The sequence below is a fragment of the Zalophus californianus genome, chromosome X (genome assembly GCF_009762305.2).
Source record: "Zalophus californianus isolate mZalCal1 chromosome X, mZalCal1.pri.v2, whole genome shotgun sequence".
Classification (NCBI taxonomy): Eukaryota; Metazoa; Chordata; class Mammalia; order Carnivora; family Otariidae; genus Zalophus; species Zalophus californianus.
Genome location: NC_045612.1, coordinates 52,765,088 through 52,780,503, shown reverse-complemented (window position 1 = coordinate 52,780,503; position 15,416 = coordinate 52,765,088).

The window sequence follows — 15,416 nt, the reverse complement described above, 5'->3', positions numbered from 1 at the left end:
CATAATGTCTTCCACAGTGGCTGCCTCAGTTTGCATTCCCACCAACAGTGCAGAAGGATTCCTTTTTCTCCACATATTCGTCAACACTTGTTTCTTGTGTTTTTTATTTTAGCCATTCTGACATGTGTGAGGTGATATCTCATACTTTTGATTTGCACTTCCCTGATGATAAGTGATGATGAGAATTTTTTCATCAGTCTGTTGGCCATCTGGATGTCTTCTTTGGAGAAATACTTATTCATGTCTTCTACCAATTGTTTAATTGGATTATTTGTTTGGAGTGTTGAGTTTTCTAAGTCCTTATATATTCTGTGTAGTAACCCTTTATTAGATATTTTATTTGCAAATATGTTCTTCCATGCAGTAGGTTGCCTTTTAGTTTTGTTGATTGTTTCTTTCTGTGTAGAAAATTTTATTTTGATCAAGTCCCAATAGTTTATTTTTGTTTTTATTTCCCTTGCCTCAGGAGACATATCTAAAAAAAAGTTGCTACAGACGATGTTGAAGATGTTACTGCATATGTTCTCTTCTAGGATTTTTATGGTTTCAGGTCTCACGTTTTGGTCTTTAATCCATTTTGAATTTATATTTTGTGTACAGTGTAAGAAAGAAGTCCATTTATTTCTTTTGCTGTCAGTTTTCCCAACACCATTTGTTAAAGAGACTGTCTTTTCCGCATTGAATATTCTTTCCTAGTTTGTTGAAGATTAACTGAACAAATAGTTATGGGATTTTTCTGGGTTTTCTCTTCTGCTCTATTCATGTGTTTATTTTTGTGCCATTACCATACTGCTTAGATTACTACAAATTTGCAGTATAACTTGAAGTCCAAAATTGTGATACTTCCAGCTTTGCTTTTCTCTTCCAAGATTGCTTTGACTATTCAGGGTCTTTTGTGGTTCCATACAAATTTTAGGATTGGTTGTTCTAGCTCTGTGAAAAATGCGGTTGGTATTTTGATAGGGATTGCATTAAATGTGTAGATTGCTTTGGGTAATTGTACTTTAACAATATTGGTTCTTCCAGTCCATGAGCATGGACTGTCTTCCCATTTCTTTGTGTCATCTTCAGTTTTCTTTCACCAGTGTCTTACAGTTTTCAGAGTAAAGGTCTTTCACCTGTTTGGTTAGGTTTAGTCCTACATATCTTATTATTTGTGGTGCAATTGTAAAAGGGATTGTTTACTTAATTTCTCTTTCTGCTGTTTCATTGTTGGTGTATAGTAATACAACAGATTTCTGTACATTGATTTTGCATCCTGCAAATTTACTGAATTTGTGTATCTGTTCTAGCAGTTTTTGATTGAATGTTTCTGGTTCTCTAAAAATAGTATCATGTCATTTGCCAATAATGAAAGGTTTGCTTCTTCCTTACCAACTTGGATGCATTTTATTCTTTTTTGTTGTCTGATTGCTGTGGCTAGGACTTCCAGTACTATCTCAAAAAGAAGTGGTGAGAGTGGACATTCTTGTCTTGTTCCTGACTTTAGGGGGAAAGCTCTCAGTTTTTCACCATTGAGGATGATGTTAGCTGTGGGTTTTCCATATATGGCCTTCATAATATTGAGTTATATTCCCTCTAAATAGACATTGTTGACAGTTTTAATCATTAATGGATGTTATACTTTGTCAAATGCTTTTTCTGTATCTGAAATGATCATATGATCATTTGATCATTTGATCAAATGCAAAACTGAATGTTTTGCAAATATTGAACCACTCTTTCATCCCAGAAATAAATCCTACTTGATCGTGGTGAATGATTTTTTAAAATATGTTGCTGAATTTGGTTGACTAATATTTGATTGAGGATTTTTGCATCTGTGTTCATTTGGGAAAATGGCCTATAGTTCTATTTTTAACGGTGTCTTTATCAGCTTTTGGTATCAAGGTAATACTGGCCTTATAAAAGGAATTTGTATGTTTTCCTTCCTTTTAGATTTTTTAGAATAGTTTGAGATGAATAGGTATTAACTCTTCTTTAAGTGCTTGGTAGAATTCACCTGTGAAGTCATCTCTTCCTTGAATTTTGTTTTTGGGAGTTTTTTGATTACTGATTCAACTGCTTTCTTGCTTACCAGTCTGCTAAATTTTTTATTTCTTCCTGTTTCAGTTTTGGTAGTTTATATGTTTCTAGAATTTATCCATTTCTTCTATGTTATCCAATTTGTTGGCATAATTTTTCATAATATCCTCTTATAATTGTATTTGTGTGGTTTTGGTTGTGATTTCTTCTCTCTTATTTGTGGTTTTATTTATTTGATCCTTTTGCTTTTTTTTTTCTTGATAAGTATGCTAAAGGTTATTCAATTTTATTGATTTTTTAAAGAACAAACTCCTGGTTTCATTGATTTGTTCTATTGTTGTTGTTGTTGTTGTTTTAGTTTCTATAACATTTATTTGTGCTCTAATGTTTATTATTTCCTTCCTTCTACTGGATTTAGGCTTCATTTCTTGTTCTCTTTCTAGCTCCTTTAGGTATAGTTTTAGGTTGTTTATTTGCGATTTTTCTTGGTTCTTCAGATAGGCCTGTATTGCTATAAGCTTTTCTATTATAACTGATTTTCTGTATCCCAGAGGTTTTGGACCATTATGTTTTCATTTTCATTTGTTTCCATGTACTTTTTTATTTCTTCTTTTATTTCCTGGTTGACCCACTCATTGTTTAGTAGCATATTATTTAACCTCCACGTATTTGTGGTCTTTCTAGATTTTTTCTTGTGATTGACTTCTAGAATCATAGTGTTGTGGTCAGAAAAGATGCATGGTATGACTTTGATCTTCTTGAATTTGTTAGGGCTGGTTTTGTGGCCTATTATGGTATCTATTCTGGAGAATGTTCCACGTTTACTTGAAGAGATTGTGTATAGAATAGAATGTTGTGACTATATTTGTTAAATCCATCTGGTCCAGCCATTGTTTCATTGTTGATTTTCTATTTAGGTAATCTGTCCATTGATGTATGTCAGGTGTCCCCTACTATTATTGTATTATTATTAATTAGTTCCTTTATTTTTGTTATTAATTGTTTTATGTATTTGGGTGTTCCTATGTTAGGTGCATAAATATTTGCAATTTTTATATCTTCTTGTTGGATTGCCCCCTTATTATTATATAATGTCCTTCTTTGTCTCTTATTACCGTCTTTGTTTTAAAGCTTATTTTGTCCAATATAAGTATTGATACCCTAGCTTTTTTTTGAAATCCATTTGGCTGATAAATATTTCTCCATCCCCTCACTTTCAATCTGCAAGTGTCTTTAGGTCTAAAATGAGTGTCATGTAAGCAGAAAATAGATGGGTCATTTTTTTTATCCATTCTGACACCCTATGTCTTTTGATTGTAGTATTTAGTCCATTTACATTCAAAGTAATTATTGGTAGATATGTATTTATTTTCATTTCATCATTTGTTTTATGGTTGTTTCTGAAGATTTTCTCTAATCATTTCTTGTCTTTCTCTCTTTCATGTTTCCTTTATTCTCTCCATGATATATTTGTATTTCTTTCTCTTTATTCTTTGTATATATAATATATAATATATATATATATTAGTGGTTTTTGAGATGTGGTTACCATTGGGTTTCTATATAACCTCTTCTGCATATAGCAGTCTATATTAAGTTGCTGGTCATTTAAGTTTTATCCCATTCTTTACTCCTCTCCTCCCCATGTTTTAGGTATATTTATTATATTTTAAATTCTTTTATTTTGTGACTACTTTGACTGATTCTACAAAAATATTCATTTCTACTGTTTTTGTCTTTCCTACCTTTATATTGTGACTTTTTGTTTCTCCTTTTCATTCAAAGAGTCCCCTTTAATATTTCTTGTGGGACTGCTTTAGTGATCATGAACTCCTTTAGTTTTTGTCTGGGAAACTCTCCCTTTATTCTTAATGATAGTCTTGCTGTATAGAGTATTCTTGGCTGCAGATTTTTCCCATTCTACACTTTGATTATATCATTCTACTCACTTCTGACTTGCAAAGTTTCTGTTGAAAATTTCCAGCTAGGCTTCTGGGTTTCCCCTTGTAAGTTTGTAACTTCTTTTGTCCTGCTGCTTTTCAAATTTTTTCTTTGTCACTATATTTGAAAATTTACATTATGTCTTGGTGTCAGTCTGCTTTTGTTGATTTTGATGGGGGTTCTCTGTGCTTCCTGGATCTGGATGTCTGTTTCCTTCCCCAGATTATGGAAGTTTTCAGCTATTATTTCTATTTTTTTTTTAGATTTTATTTATTTATTTGAGAGAGAGAGAGTGAGAGACAGAGAGCACAAGAGGGAAGAGGGTCAGAGGGAGAAGCAGACTCCCTGCTGAGCAGGGAGCCCAATGTGGGACTTGATCCCGGGACTCCAAGATCATGACCCGAGCCGAAGGCAGTCGCTTAACCAACTGAGCCACTCAGGCGTCCCCAACTATTATTTCTTCAAATAAATTTTCTGCCCCTTTTTCTCTCTGTTGTCCTTCTGGGACTCTTACATGAATGTTATTACATTTGATGTAGGCACTGAGTTCCCTAAGTCTATTCTCATTTTGAATGTCTTTTTTTTTCTCTTTTGTTCAGCTTGATTACTTTCCATTACTCTGTGTTCTAGGTCACTAATTTGTTCCTCTGTTTCTTCCATCCTGCTGTTCATTCCATCAGGTATATTTCTTATTTCATTTATTGAACCTTTTATATCTGCTATGTTACTCCTTATCTCTTTGTTAAGGATCTCATTCATGTCTTTCACTCTTTTCTCAAGTCCAGTGAGTATTGTTAGGATCATTGCTTTAAATTATCTATTAGGCATGTAACTTATATCTGTTTCTCTTAGATGTCTGGACGTGGCCGTGTCCTGTTCTTTCATTTGGGATAAATTTCTCCATCTCTTCATTTTGTCTGCCTCTCTGTGTCTGTTTCTGTGTGTTAAGAGAGTTAACTATGTCTTCTGTTATAGAAAGTGGTGACTTTACAAAAAAGACATCCTGGGATGCCATGAAGTGCAGTGTCCCCTGCTCACCAGAAACTGGCACTTTAGGGGAGTATCTTTTGTTTGTTGCTTATGCCCTGTTGCTGTGTCTGAGTCACTTTTCTTTTGAGTGCAGCTATCTGTACTGACTCTGTGCCTGTTGTGGGGTATGCTTTTTCTCTGGTGTTAGTTGGACCAATGCAGGCCAGCTCTGAGGGAGTGTGCCTGCCAGAAGACTTAGGAGCAGGATCTCAGTATTAGTAAAATTTGGGCCACTAGTCCTATGTTGGATCCCTCAAAGCACTGCAGCAGCAGGGGGCGACAAGCTGGGGCAAGGCATAGCACAAGGCTGGGCACAACACATAACAATAGCTGGGTGCTACTGGGCCCAGCATGTGAAGGTGGCCATGAATGCATGGCTGGGTGCTATGCTGCACTGCAGGAGGGCAGGGTGTGCAGTGGCAGCTGTGCACTTGGCAGTTGAACAGGGCATGGATGCAGCATTAACAAAATTTGCCCTGAGACCTGGGCTGAGGCTACAAGTGTCTGTGCATCCCCACCTCCTGCAGATATCTTTGTGTTTACACTGGAAGCAGGGGAGAAAAATGGTCCCTGCCTGTTCCCTCATTTTTGGAGAAGTCCCCCCAACATGATCTGAAATCAGTATGAAGAGATCTGTCTGCCATTTTCCTCAGCATTGTGTCAACCGCCATTTTTATGTTGCCTCTCCACGCAGGCTGCGTCTCTTTAAGGACTGCAACCTAGTGAATAACTCACCCTCCCATTCACTCAGTGGTGAGTCAGCTGAGTTTTAAAGCTCCAGGGTCCAAGTCCCACTGGTTTTATGAACTCTTGGAATTCAGCCCTCTGGTTTTTAAAGCTAAATGTTATGAGGATTAGTCTTCGCTGTGTGAGCTCCCTGGTCTGAGATCCCGTTTCTCTGCTGTCTCCACCTGCACAGCTTCCTTTCTTCTTCAGGTATCCTCCCTCTGCCTTTCTGAACTTCTTAACATTTAAGATGCAGCTTCTTCTCTATATTTAGTTTGGAGTTTGTTCTGCTGCTTCTTTGGATTGCTCTCCAGTTTATTGACTTGCATGTGGATGATATCTAGTTGTAAATGTGGTATGGGGTGAGCTCAGAGTGCTCATACTCCGCTGTCTTCCCAAGCTTTCCCCCAGATTGTACACTTTAAGTAAGTGAATTGTATTATATCTGAATTACATCTCAATAAACTGTCACCAAAAAATAATGAAAGAAAATATTCATTTCTTCTCATTATTTTCTACTTTCTTTTTTACCTTTTTTTTTTTTTTTTTTTTTTTTAGAGAGATAGCGAGAGAAAGAGCATGCACATCACATGTGCATGAGCAGGGCTAGGGGTAGAGGAAGATGGAGAGAATCTTAAGCAGAATCCACACCCAGAGTGGAGTGGAGCCCAACATGGGGATGGGTCTCACAACCCTGAGATCATGATCTGAGCAGAAATCAAGAGATGCTTAACGAAATAAAACACCCAGGCACCCCTCTACTTTCTTCATACTATGATAAAGGAACAAATATCCCTGATCCTTAAAAACAAAATGAAATGAAAAAAGAAGTCACTTCTGCCAATGGTATAAGGACCCTTATGAGAGCAAAAATACAAACCAGGCTATTTCCAGCTTTCTATGTGATAATAGATAAACTGACAATACACATATCGGATTTGATTGCCTTGTATTTTTACCCTTTGCTGCCCATCTTCCAGCTGAAATAATCTGACACCTTTACTAATAGACTTGACAAGTAATTCACTCTTAGGACAAAAAAATCCTCTTTATTTGAAAAAGGCAGGGGTGGTGGTCATGGGAGTCAATGGACAAAAGGAAAGAAAGCCACCTGGCTTTGTCTTTATTCTTGGCAAATACATATTAGCCAGATGAGGTTCTTCCTATCCTTGTATAGGTTTCAAAGGTAGCAGACATGTAAAATGCGATTTCAAAAATAAAACAATAGACTTCAGAGAAATTCCAGACTGGCTGCTTTAGACCATGGTTAAAGAATTACTAAAAGTACAGGTGTAGTAGGCAGCTTCTAAAATGGCCTCCAGTGATCTCCACCTTTTAGTATTCACACCTGCTGTAGTTCCATCTCCTTAGGTGTGGGCTGGACTTAATAACTTTCTTTCAACAAATAAATTGTGCCAGAAATGATGGGCTGCCACTTCTAAGATTAGGTTACAAAAAGACTGTTGCTTCCTCTTGGAATCCTTCTTTTACTTTATTGTTGCAAGGGAAGCTACCTGTCATGTTATGAGTTGAACTATGGAGAAGCTCACATGACAAAGACCTGAAACCTGTCAACATCCATGTGAGTGGTCTTGGAAATGGGCCCTCTCCCAACAAACCTTGAGATGATGGCAGCCCAAACAGATACTTTGATGACAGCCTTGTGAGAGACACTGAACCAGAGATACTCAAGTAAACTGCACACAGATGTTTGACCCATAGAACTAAGATAATATGTTTTTTTCAATTGTAAGACTCCGAAGTTTGGGGTTCTTTGTTAAGCAGCAATAGAGAACTCATTTAGCATGAAAATAATAACTTCCTCTCAATGAGTTACAACAAAACTATTAGGATCCCTTACTTTTAAAGTTGAGCCAACACAAAAGAAGAGAGTAAAAAGGGTACTAGCTTAAAGATTTTGGAGATGTGTTGTTACTTTCTGAACAACTGTAATTCTTCAGAACTCAAAAAAGAGAGAAGACTCAGTCCTTATTCCTCTCTTCGAAATTTGGAGGTGATCACCAGGTAATCACGAGTTCTTTATTGACTGAAGAGTGAATGAAATATCTAATACAAACTAATAATACTAATAATCTTAATTTCCTCACATTTTCCAGGACTAGTCACATTTTAGGGAATGCTGTGTAAAATACCAGGATTTTACTATGCTAATCTCCACTCCTTTCAACAGAAGCAATACAGAGCTAAGCCACAGCTTCCTTGTTCTTGTTATGACAACTCTTAATTTTTAATACTTCATATTGTGTAAAGCCATTTATGCAATGTTGTATAATGTGCTTAAAGTTAAGCACTTTGGGACAGCATGTACACAAATCCTACCCTTCTATAAAAGAGTATGTGAACCCATATTTACATAGATGTTAAAATTTTACTGCATTTTAAAAACTAGGGGGAAAAAGCCATCTGATATGGTAAAAAAAAAACACCAAATTTTTAAGTATTTTTTAAAATACATGTTTTCTACCTTTAGGAACATCATTAAGAAAGTAAGATAAAAATAATAGTATATAGCATGTAAAATAATCATGACAAATTGATTAAATCAACAACATTACATAATACTGCATTAAAATATTGGAACATTCAGTCTCAGACCAAAAACTGATTTTTTCATGTGTTTTAAATTTTTTTATGATGATTAGATAAACTACTGAATTCTGATTTCCCTTAATCTTTAGTTAGACCTTAAAGCTGTAAGTGGAAGAAATTTTGAACTTTTTCCTCAGTAAAAAATTATGCTGAGTCCAAATTATTATAATATTTAAATTATGTGACATTTTATTAGCAGATATGCTCTGAAAGTTCTCACACACAAAATGATTTTGTTAAGTTTCATCTACTTTCCTTTTTTCTTTAATATCCATCAGCCTATGAAAAATAGGAAAATGAGTGGTAGCACCTACATTAACACAGAGACTTTAAATTTGAGTAACAGCAAATGACCAGGTATAGTACATAGCCGGCTTACTGTGCATGGTTTGGCATACTTAACAGAAGAGTGACAAATGTTGAACAAGATGTTTCACTCTATCTAGAGTTTTAGAACAGATGGTAATACATTATAACTTAGTGACATATCCAGATATATAAACTATATAGTTTACTATGTGCATCAGAACACTTTACACAATCCTTTACAAACCCAACCCTGTTAGGAGCAGAATCGTGACCTTTATCATTTAGTTTTACACGAGTACAGTGCTCTTAGATCGATTTCAGAATTACTGTTCGATGCTCTCCCTTAATTTGACATGCACTCAAATTAAGGGAGTGATTTTTCCATTATTAAGAATTATATATAATGGAGAGCTAAGATGGTGGCATAGTAGGAGGACCTTAGTCTTGCCTCATCCCTTGAACACAGCTAAATAACTATCAAATCATTCTGAATACCCAAGAAATTGATCTGAGGACTAACTGAACAAACTACACAACTAGAAGGAGAGAATAGGACACATGGAGAAAGATAGAAAGTATGTACATGTGGTTTGGGGGAAGAAAGGGGTCACAGGAGCTGCAGAGGTGACGGGGGCCTGGTTTTGGAGAAAAGAGAGAGAGGAGTGCACAGGGGATTGCACAAGGAGAACACTTCCCCAAAGCCATTGGTGGGGAAAATGAGAGGGGATGATTTTCATGAGTGTTTTCAACCAGCAGCACTCAAACACTGGAGTTTCAGAGGTCTGTGGCATAGCTGGGATAGAACCATGATGGTACTGCCCTACTTCTAGAAAGAAGGCAGGCAAGTAACCCAGGGGCAGATGGCATGATTTGAGGATCACCTAAGACAAACAGGGTGAGACTGTTTGCTCTTCTTCAAACACATCTTTGAAAGGTGATATTGCCTCTCCTGGGACAAAAGAGCTCTCCGGTGCCATTTCTCTCACCCCCATCCATCAGCATAGCCTCAAAGACACACACTGAGGGGGGATAACCTGGACACTGGCTGTTTAGTCTGTTTGCCCCAAATCCTATGCCCCTGCCCTCTGAAGGCCCTGCCCTTCCAAGTCAAACCTACATCAATCCCAATGCATTAAGACCCACCCCCCAAAAACCAGCGCAGTTCCCCATCACACCAGGTCCCTAACATTTTGAGTTTTAAAAGTCAGCAGGCTTGGCTGAGATAGAACCCAAAGTGCACTGTACTGCTCCAGGCAGGCACACAAACCAGAGACAGACCATGTGAAAACAGTGATCTGAAAAATGCCTAGGACACACAAGAGGAAATTAATTGCTCTTCTAGAAAGTCTTCCTTGATAGCAGCAAGAACCAAGTCCACTGTCTGAGGACAAATGAGTTTGTTAGCACCATTTCCCTCAACCACTCCTCAGCACAAACGAACTTCAGTAAAGAGAACAGCACCAACACTCCCTGACTAACCTGCTTACACCAAGTCCTGCCTCCCCCTCACCTGTACTTTGCTGGTACTACTTTTCTCAGGCAAGTATGCCTAAGGGCCAGTGCATGGGCCCTCTCTCCAGAAGACCAACACAAAATCATGCACACACCATGTCTACTAACCACAGAGTTCTACAAAGCTTCAGTTATAGTAGAAATAGCATCAGGTCTCATTTAACAAGCAGACCACAGCACACCTACTTAAAACTGACTATGGCAAAGTCCAAACACTTCACACTGTAGGCAAAGAGAATCTCTGTAGATGATTGAACTGAGGGATAGAACAGTGAAAGCACAGCATCAAAGGGCACATAGCACACACTAGAGACACTTTCTGAAGCACCAGGCCCTGGACACTAAATGACGTCTTCATCAAGCCATTACTCTCAGGAGAGGGAAACATGACAGGATTTTCTGAAACACAGAAGAAGACAGAGACCTACACAAAATGACAAGACAGAGGAATTCATCCCAAAAGAAAGAACAAGAAAAGGTCATGACAAGGGATCTAATTGAAACAGATATAAGTGATATGCCTGAAGCAGAATTTAAAGCAACAGTCATAAGGATACTTGCCAGGCTTGTGAAAGTCTGGAAGACATCAGGGAGACACTTACTGCAAAGATAAAAGAGATAAAAAACAATCAGGCAGAAATGAAAAATGCAATATTTGAGTTTCAAAACTGATTGAATGTGATGACCACAAGGATGGAAGAAACAAAGAAACAAACTGATATATAAGATAGAATTATGGAAAATAATGAAACTGAACAAGAGAAAGAAGAATGATGAATCACAAGAGTAGACTTAAGGAACTTAGTGACTCCAACAAATGTAATAACATTCATATCATAGGATTCTCAGGAGAAGAGAGAAAAAGGAAGCAGGTTTATTTGAGGAAATAATAGCTGAAAACATCCCTATTCTAGGGAAGGAAACAGATGTCCAAACCCAGAGGCACAGAGAACTCCCATCAAAATCAACAAAGGTAGACCAAGACCAACACACATTGTAGGTGAATTTGCAAAATATAGTGATAAAGAAAAAATCCTAAATGCACCAATACAAAGTCACTAACTTACAAGGGAAGACCAATGAGGCGGATTTCTCCACAGAAACAGGGCAGGCCAGAAGAGGGTGGCATGCCATATTCAACATGCTGAATGGGAAAAATATGCAGCCAAGAGTATTCTACCCAGCAAGCATATCATTCAGAATAGAAAGAAAGATATTTTCCCAGACAAACAAAACTTAAAGGAGATTGTGACCACAAAGCCAGTCCTGCAAGACATATTAAAGGGAACTCTGAGTGGGAAGGAAAAACCAAAAGTGACAAGGACTATAAAGGAACAACAACAACAAAAAAAAAAAAAACCTCCAGAAACAACAACAAAATAAGAAACAAGATGGAACTAAATACATATCCATAAATAAAATTTCTGAATGTAAGTGGCCTAAATGCTCCAATCAAAAGACACAGGGTGTCAGAATGGATTAAAAAAAATAAGAACCATCTATATGTTGCCTAAAAGAGATTTATTTTAGATCTAAAAACACCTGTAGGTTGAAAGTGAAAGGATGGAGAAATATTTATTATGCAAATGGATGTCAAAAGAAAACTGGAGTAGCAATACTTTTATCACACAAACTAGATTTTAAACCAAAGTCTGTAAGGGAAGGTGAAGAATGGCACTATATCATAATAAAGGGGTCTCTCCTACAAGAACATCTAACAATTGTAAATATCTATGCCTCCAAATTTGGAGCACCCAATATATAAAACAATTAATAACAAATATAAAAGAATTCGTTGATAATACTACAATAGTAGGGGACTTTAACACCACACTTACATCAATGGACAGGTTATATAAGCAGAAAATCAATAAGGAAAAAAATGGCTTTGAATGACATACTGAAATAAATGGATTTCACCGATATATTCAGAACATTTCATCCTAAAACAGCAGAATACACATTTTTTTCAAGTGCACGTGGGATATTCTCCAGAAGAGATCACATACTGGGTCACAAATCATGCCTCAAAAGTACAAAAAGATAGAGATTATATAATGCATCTTTTCCAACCACAATGCTATGAAACCTGAAGTCAACCACAAGAAAAAATTTGGAAAGACCACAACGACATGGAGTTTAAAGAATATACTACTAAAGAATGAATGGGTCAACCAGGAAATTAAAAAAGAAATTAGAAAATACATCGAGAAAAATGAAAATGAAAACACAATGGCCCAAAATATTTGGGATGCAGCAAAAGTGGTAATAAGAAGGAAGTACATAGCAATACAAGCCTACATCAAGAAGCAAGAAAAATCTGAAATAAACAACATAACCTTACATCTAAAGTAGCTAGGAAAAGAACGTAAAATGAAACCTAAAGCCAACAGAAACACGGAAATAAAAAGATTAGAGCAGAAATAAATGATATAGAAACTAAAACAACAGTAGAACAGATCAATGAAACCTGGAGCTAATTCTTAGAAAAAAATAATAAAATTGATATACCCTATGGATGGAGCAGGAGTGTATTAGAGTAAGTGAAAGAAATCATCTGAGAAAGAAAAATGCCATATGATTTACTCACATGTGGAAATTAAAAAATAAAACAGATGAATACATGGGTAGGGAAAAAAAAAAGAGAGAGAGGGAAGAAAAACAGTAAGAGACTACTAAATATAGAGAACAATCAGGGCGCCTGAGTGGCTCAGTCGTTAGGTGTCTGACTTCTTCGGCTCAGGTCATGATCCCAGGGTCCTGGGATCGAGCCCCGCATCGGGCTCCCTGCTGCTCATGAGGCCTGCTTCTCCTTCTCCCACTCCCCCTGCTTGTGTTCCCTCTTTCTCTGTGTCTCTCTCTGCCAAATAAATAAAATCTTTTAAAAAAATAAATATAGAGAACAAACTGAAGGTTGATGGAGGAAGGTGAATAGGCGATAGGCTAAATAGGTAATGGGTATTAAGGAGAGTAATTTTTCTGATGAGCATTGGGTATTATATGTAAGTGATGAATCACTAAATTCTTTTTTTATTATTTTGTTATGTTAATCACCATGCATTACATCATTAGTTTTTGATATAGTGTTCCATGATTCATTGTTTGCATATAACACCCAGTACTCCATTCAGTACGTACCCTCTTTAATACCCATCACCAGGCTAAACTATCCCCCTTCCCCCCTCCCCTCTAGAACCTTCAGTTTTTTTCTCAGAGTCCATAGTCTCTCATGGTTCGTCTCCCCCTCCGATTTCCCCCCCCTTCATTTTTCCCTTCCTACTATCTTCTTCTTTTTTTTTTTTAACATATAATGTATTATTTGTTTCAGAGGTACAGGTCTGTGATTCAACAGTCTTACACAATTTACAGTGCTCACCATAGAATATACTCTCGCCAATGTCTATCACCCAGCCACCCCATGCCTCCAACCCCCCACCACTACAGCAACCCTCAGTTTGTTTCCTGAGATTAAGAATGAGGACCTCAGCCACAGCAACTTCTTCTAGACCCATCACCAAAGGCAAGAGAAGCGAGGGCAAAAATGAACTATTGGGACTTCATCAAGATAAAAAGCTTTTGCACAGCAAAAGAAACAGTCAACAAAACCAAAAGACAACCGACAGAATGGGAGAAGATATTTGCAAATGACATTTCAAATAAAGGGCTAGTATCTAAAATCTATAAAGAACTTATCAAACTCAACACCCAAAGAACAAAGAATCAAATCAAGAAATGGACAGAAGACATGAACTGACATTTTTCCAAAGAAGACATATCCAAATGGCCAACAGACACATGAAAAAGTGCTCAACATCACTTGGCATCAGGGAAATCCAAATCAAAACCTCAATGAGATACCACCTCACACCAGTCAGAATGGCTAAAATTAACAAGTCAGGAAACGACAGATGTTGGCGGGGATGTGGAGAAAGGAGAACACTCTTAGACTGCTGGTGGGAATGCAAGCTGGTACAGCCACTCTGGAAAACAGAATGGAGGTTCCTCAAAAAGCTGAAAATACAACTACCATACAATCCAGCAACTGAATCACTAAATTCTACTCTTGAAACCAATATTAGAATACATGTTAACTAACTAGAATTTAAATAATTTAAAAGAAGCAAACAGGAGTCTGTTTGAAAAAAAAAAGAAAATTGATAAACCCCTAGCCAGACCTATCAAAAAGAAAAGAGAAAGGACCAAATAAATAAAATCACAAATGGGAGAGGACAAATCACAACACCACAGAAATACGAACAGTTATGGGGTGCCTGATTGGCTCAGTAGTTAAGCGTCTGCCTTAGGCTCAGGTCATGATTCCAGGATCCTAGAATCGAGCCCCACATCAGGTTCTCTGCTCAACAAGAAGCCTGCTTCTCCCTCTCACACTGCCCCTGCTTTGTGTTCCCTCTCTTGCTGTCTCTCTCTCTCTGTCAAATAAATAAATGAAATCTTAAAAAAAAGAAATACAAACAATTATAAGATAATATTATAAAAAATTATTTGCCACAAAATCAGACATTCTGAAAGAAATGAATAAATTCTTACAAACCTACAAACTACCAAAATTGAAACAGGAAGAAACAGAAAACTTAACAGACCAATAACCAGCAAAGAAATTGAATCAGTAATCAAAATCTCCCAACAAACAAAAGCCTGGGGCTAGATGGCTTCATAAGCAAATTCTACCAAACATTGAAAGAACAGTTAATGCCTATTCTTCTCAAACTATTCCAAAACATAGAAATGGAAGGAAAACATCCAAACTAATTCCGTGTGGTCAACATTACCCCAATTCCAAAATCAAAGACTCCACTGACAAAGAGAACTACAGGCCAATATGGGTCAATATTCATAAATTAATCAACATGATACACCACATTAATAAAAGGATAAGAACTATATGATCCTCTCAATAGATGCAGAAAAAGCATTTGACAAAGTACAACATCCATTCATGATAAAAACCCTCAACAACGTAGGGATAGACGAAACATACCTGAACATCATAAAGGCCATATATGAAAAATCCACAGCAAGTATCATCCTCAATGAGGAAAAAGAGAGCTTTTCCTCTATGGTCAGGAACAAGACAGAGATGTCCACTCTCACCACTGTTATTTAACACAGTACTGGAAGTCCTAGCCTCAGCAATCAGACAACAAAAAGAAATAAAGCCTTACAAATCAGCAAGGAAGAAGTCAAAATTTCACTATTTGCAGATGATGTGATACGCTATATAGAAAAACCAAGAGTCCACCAAA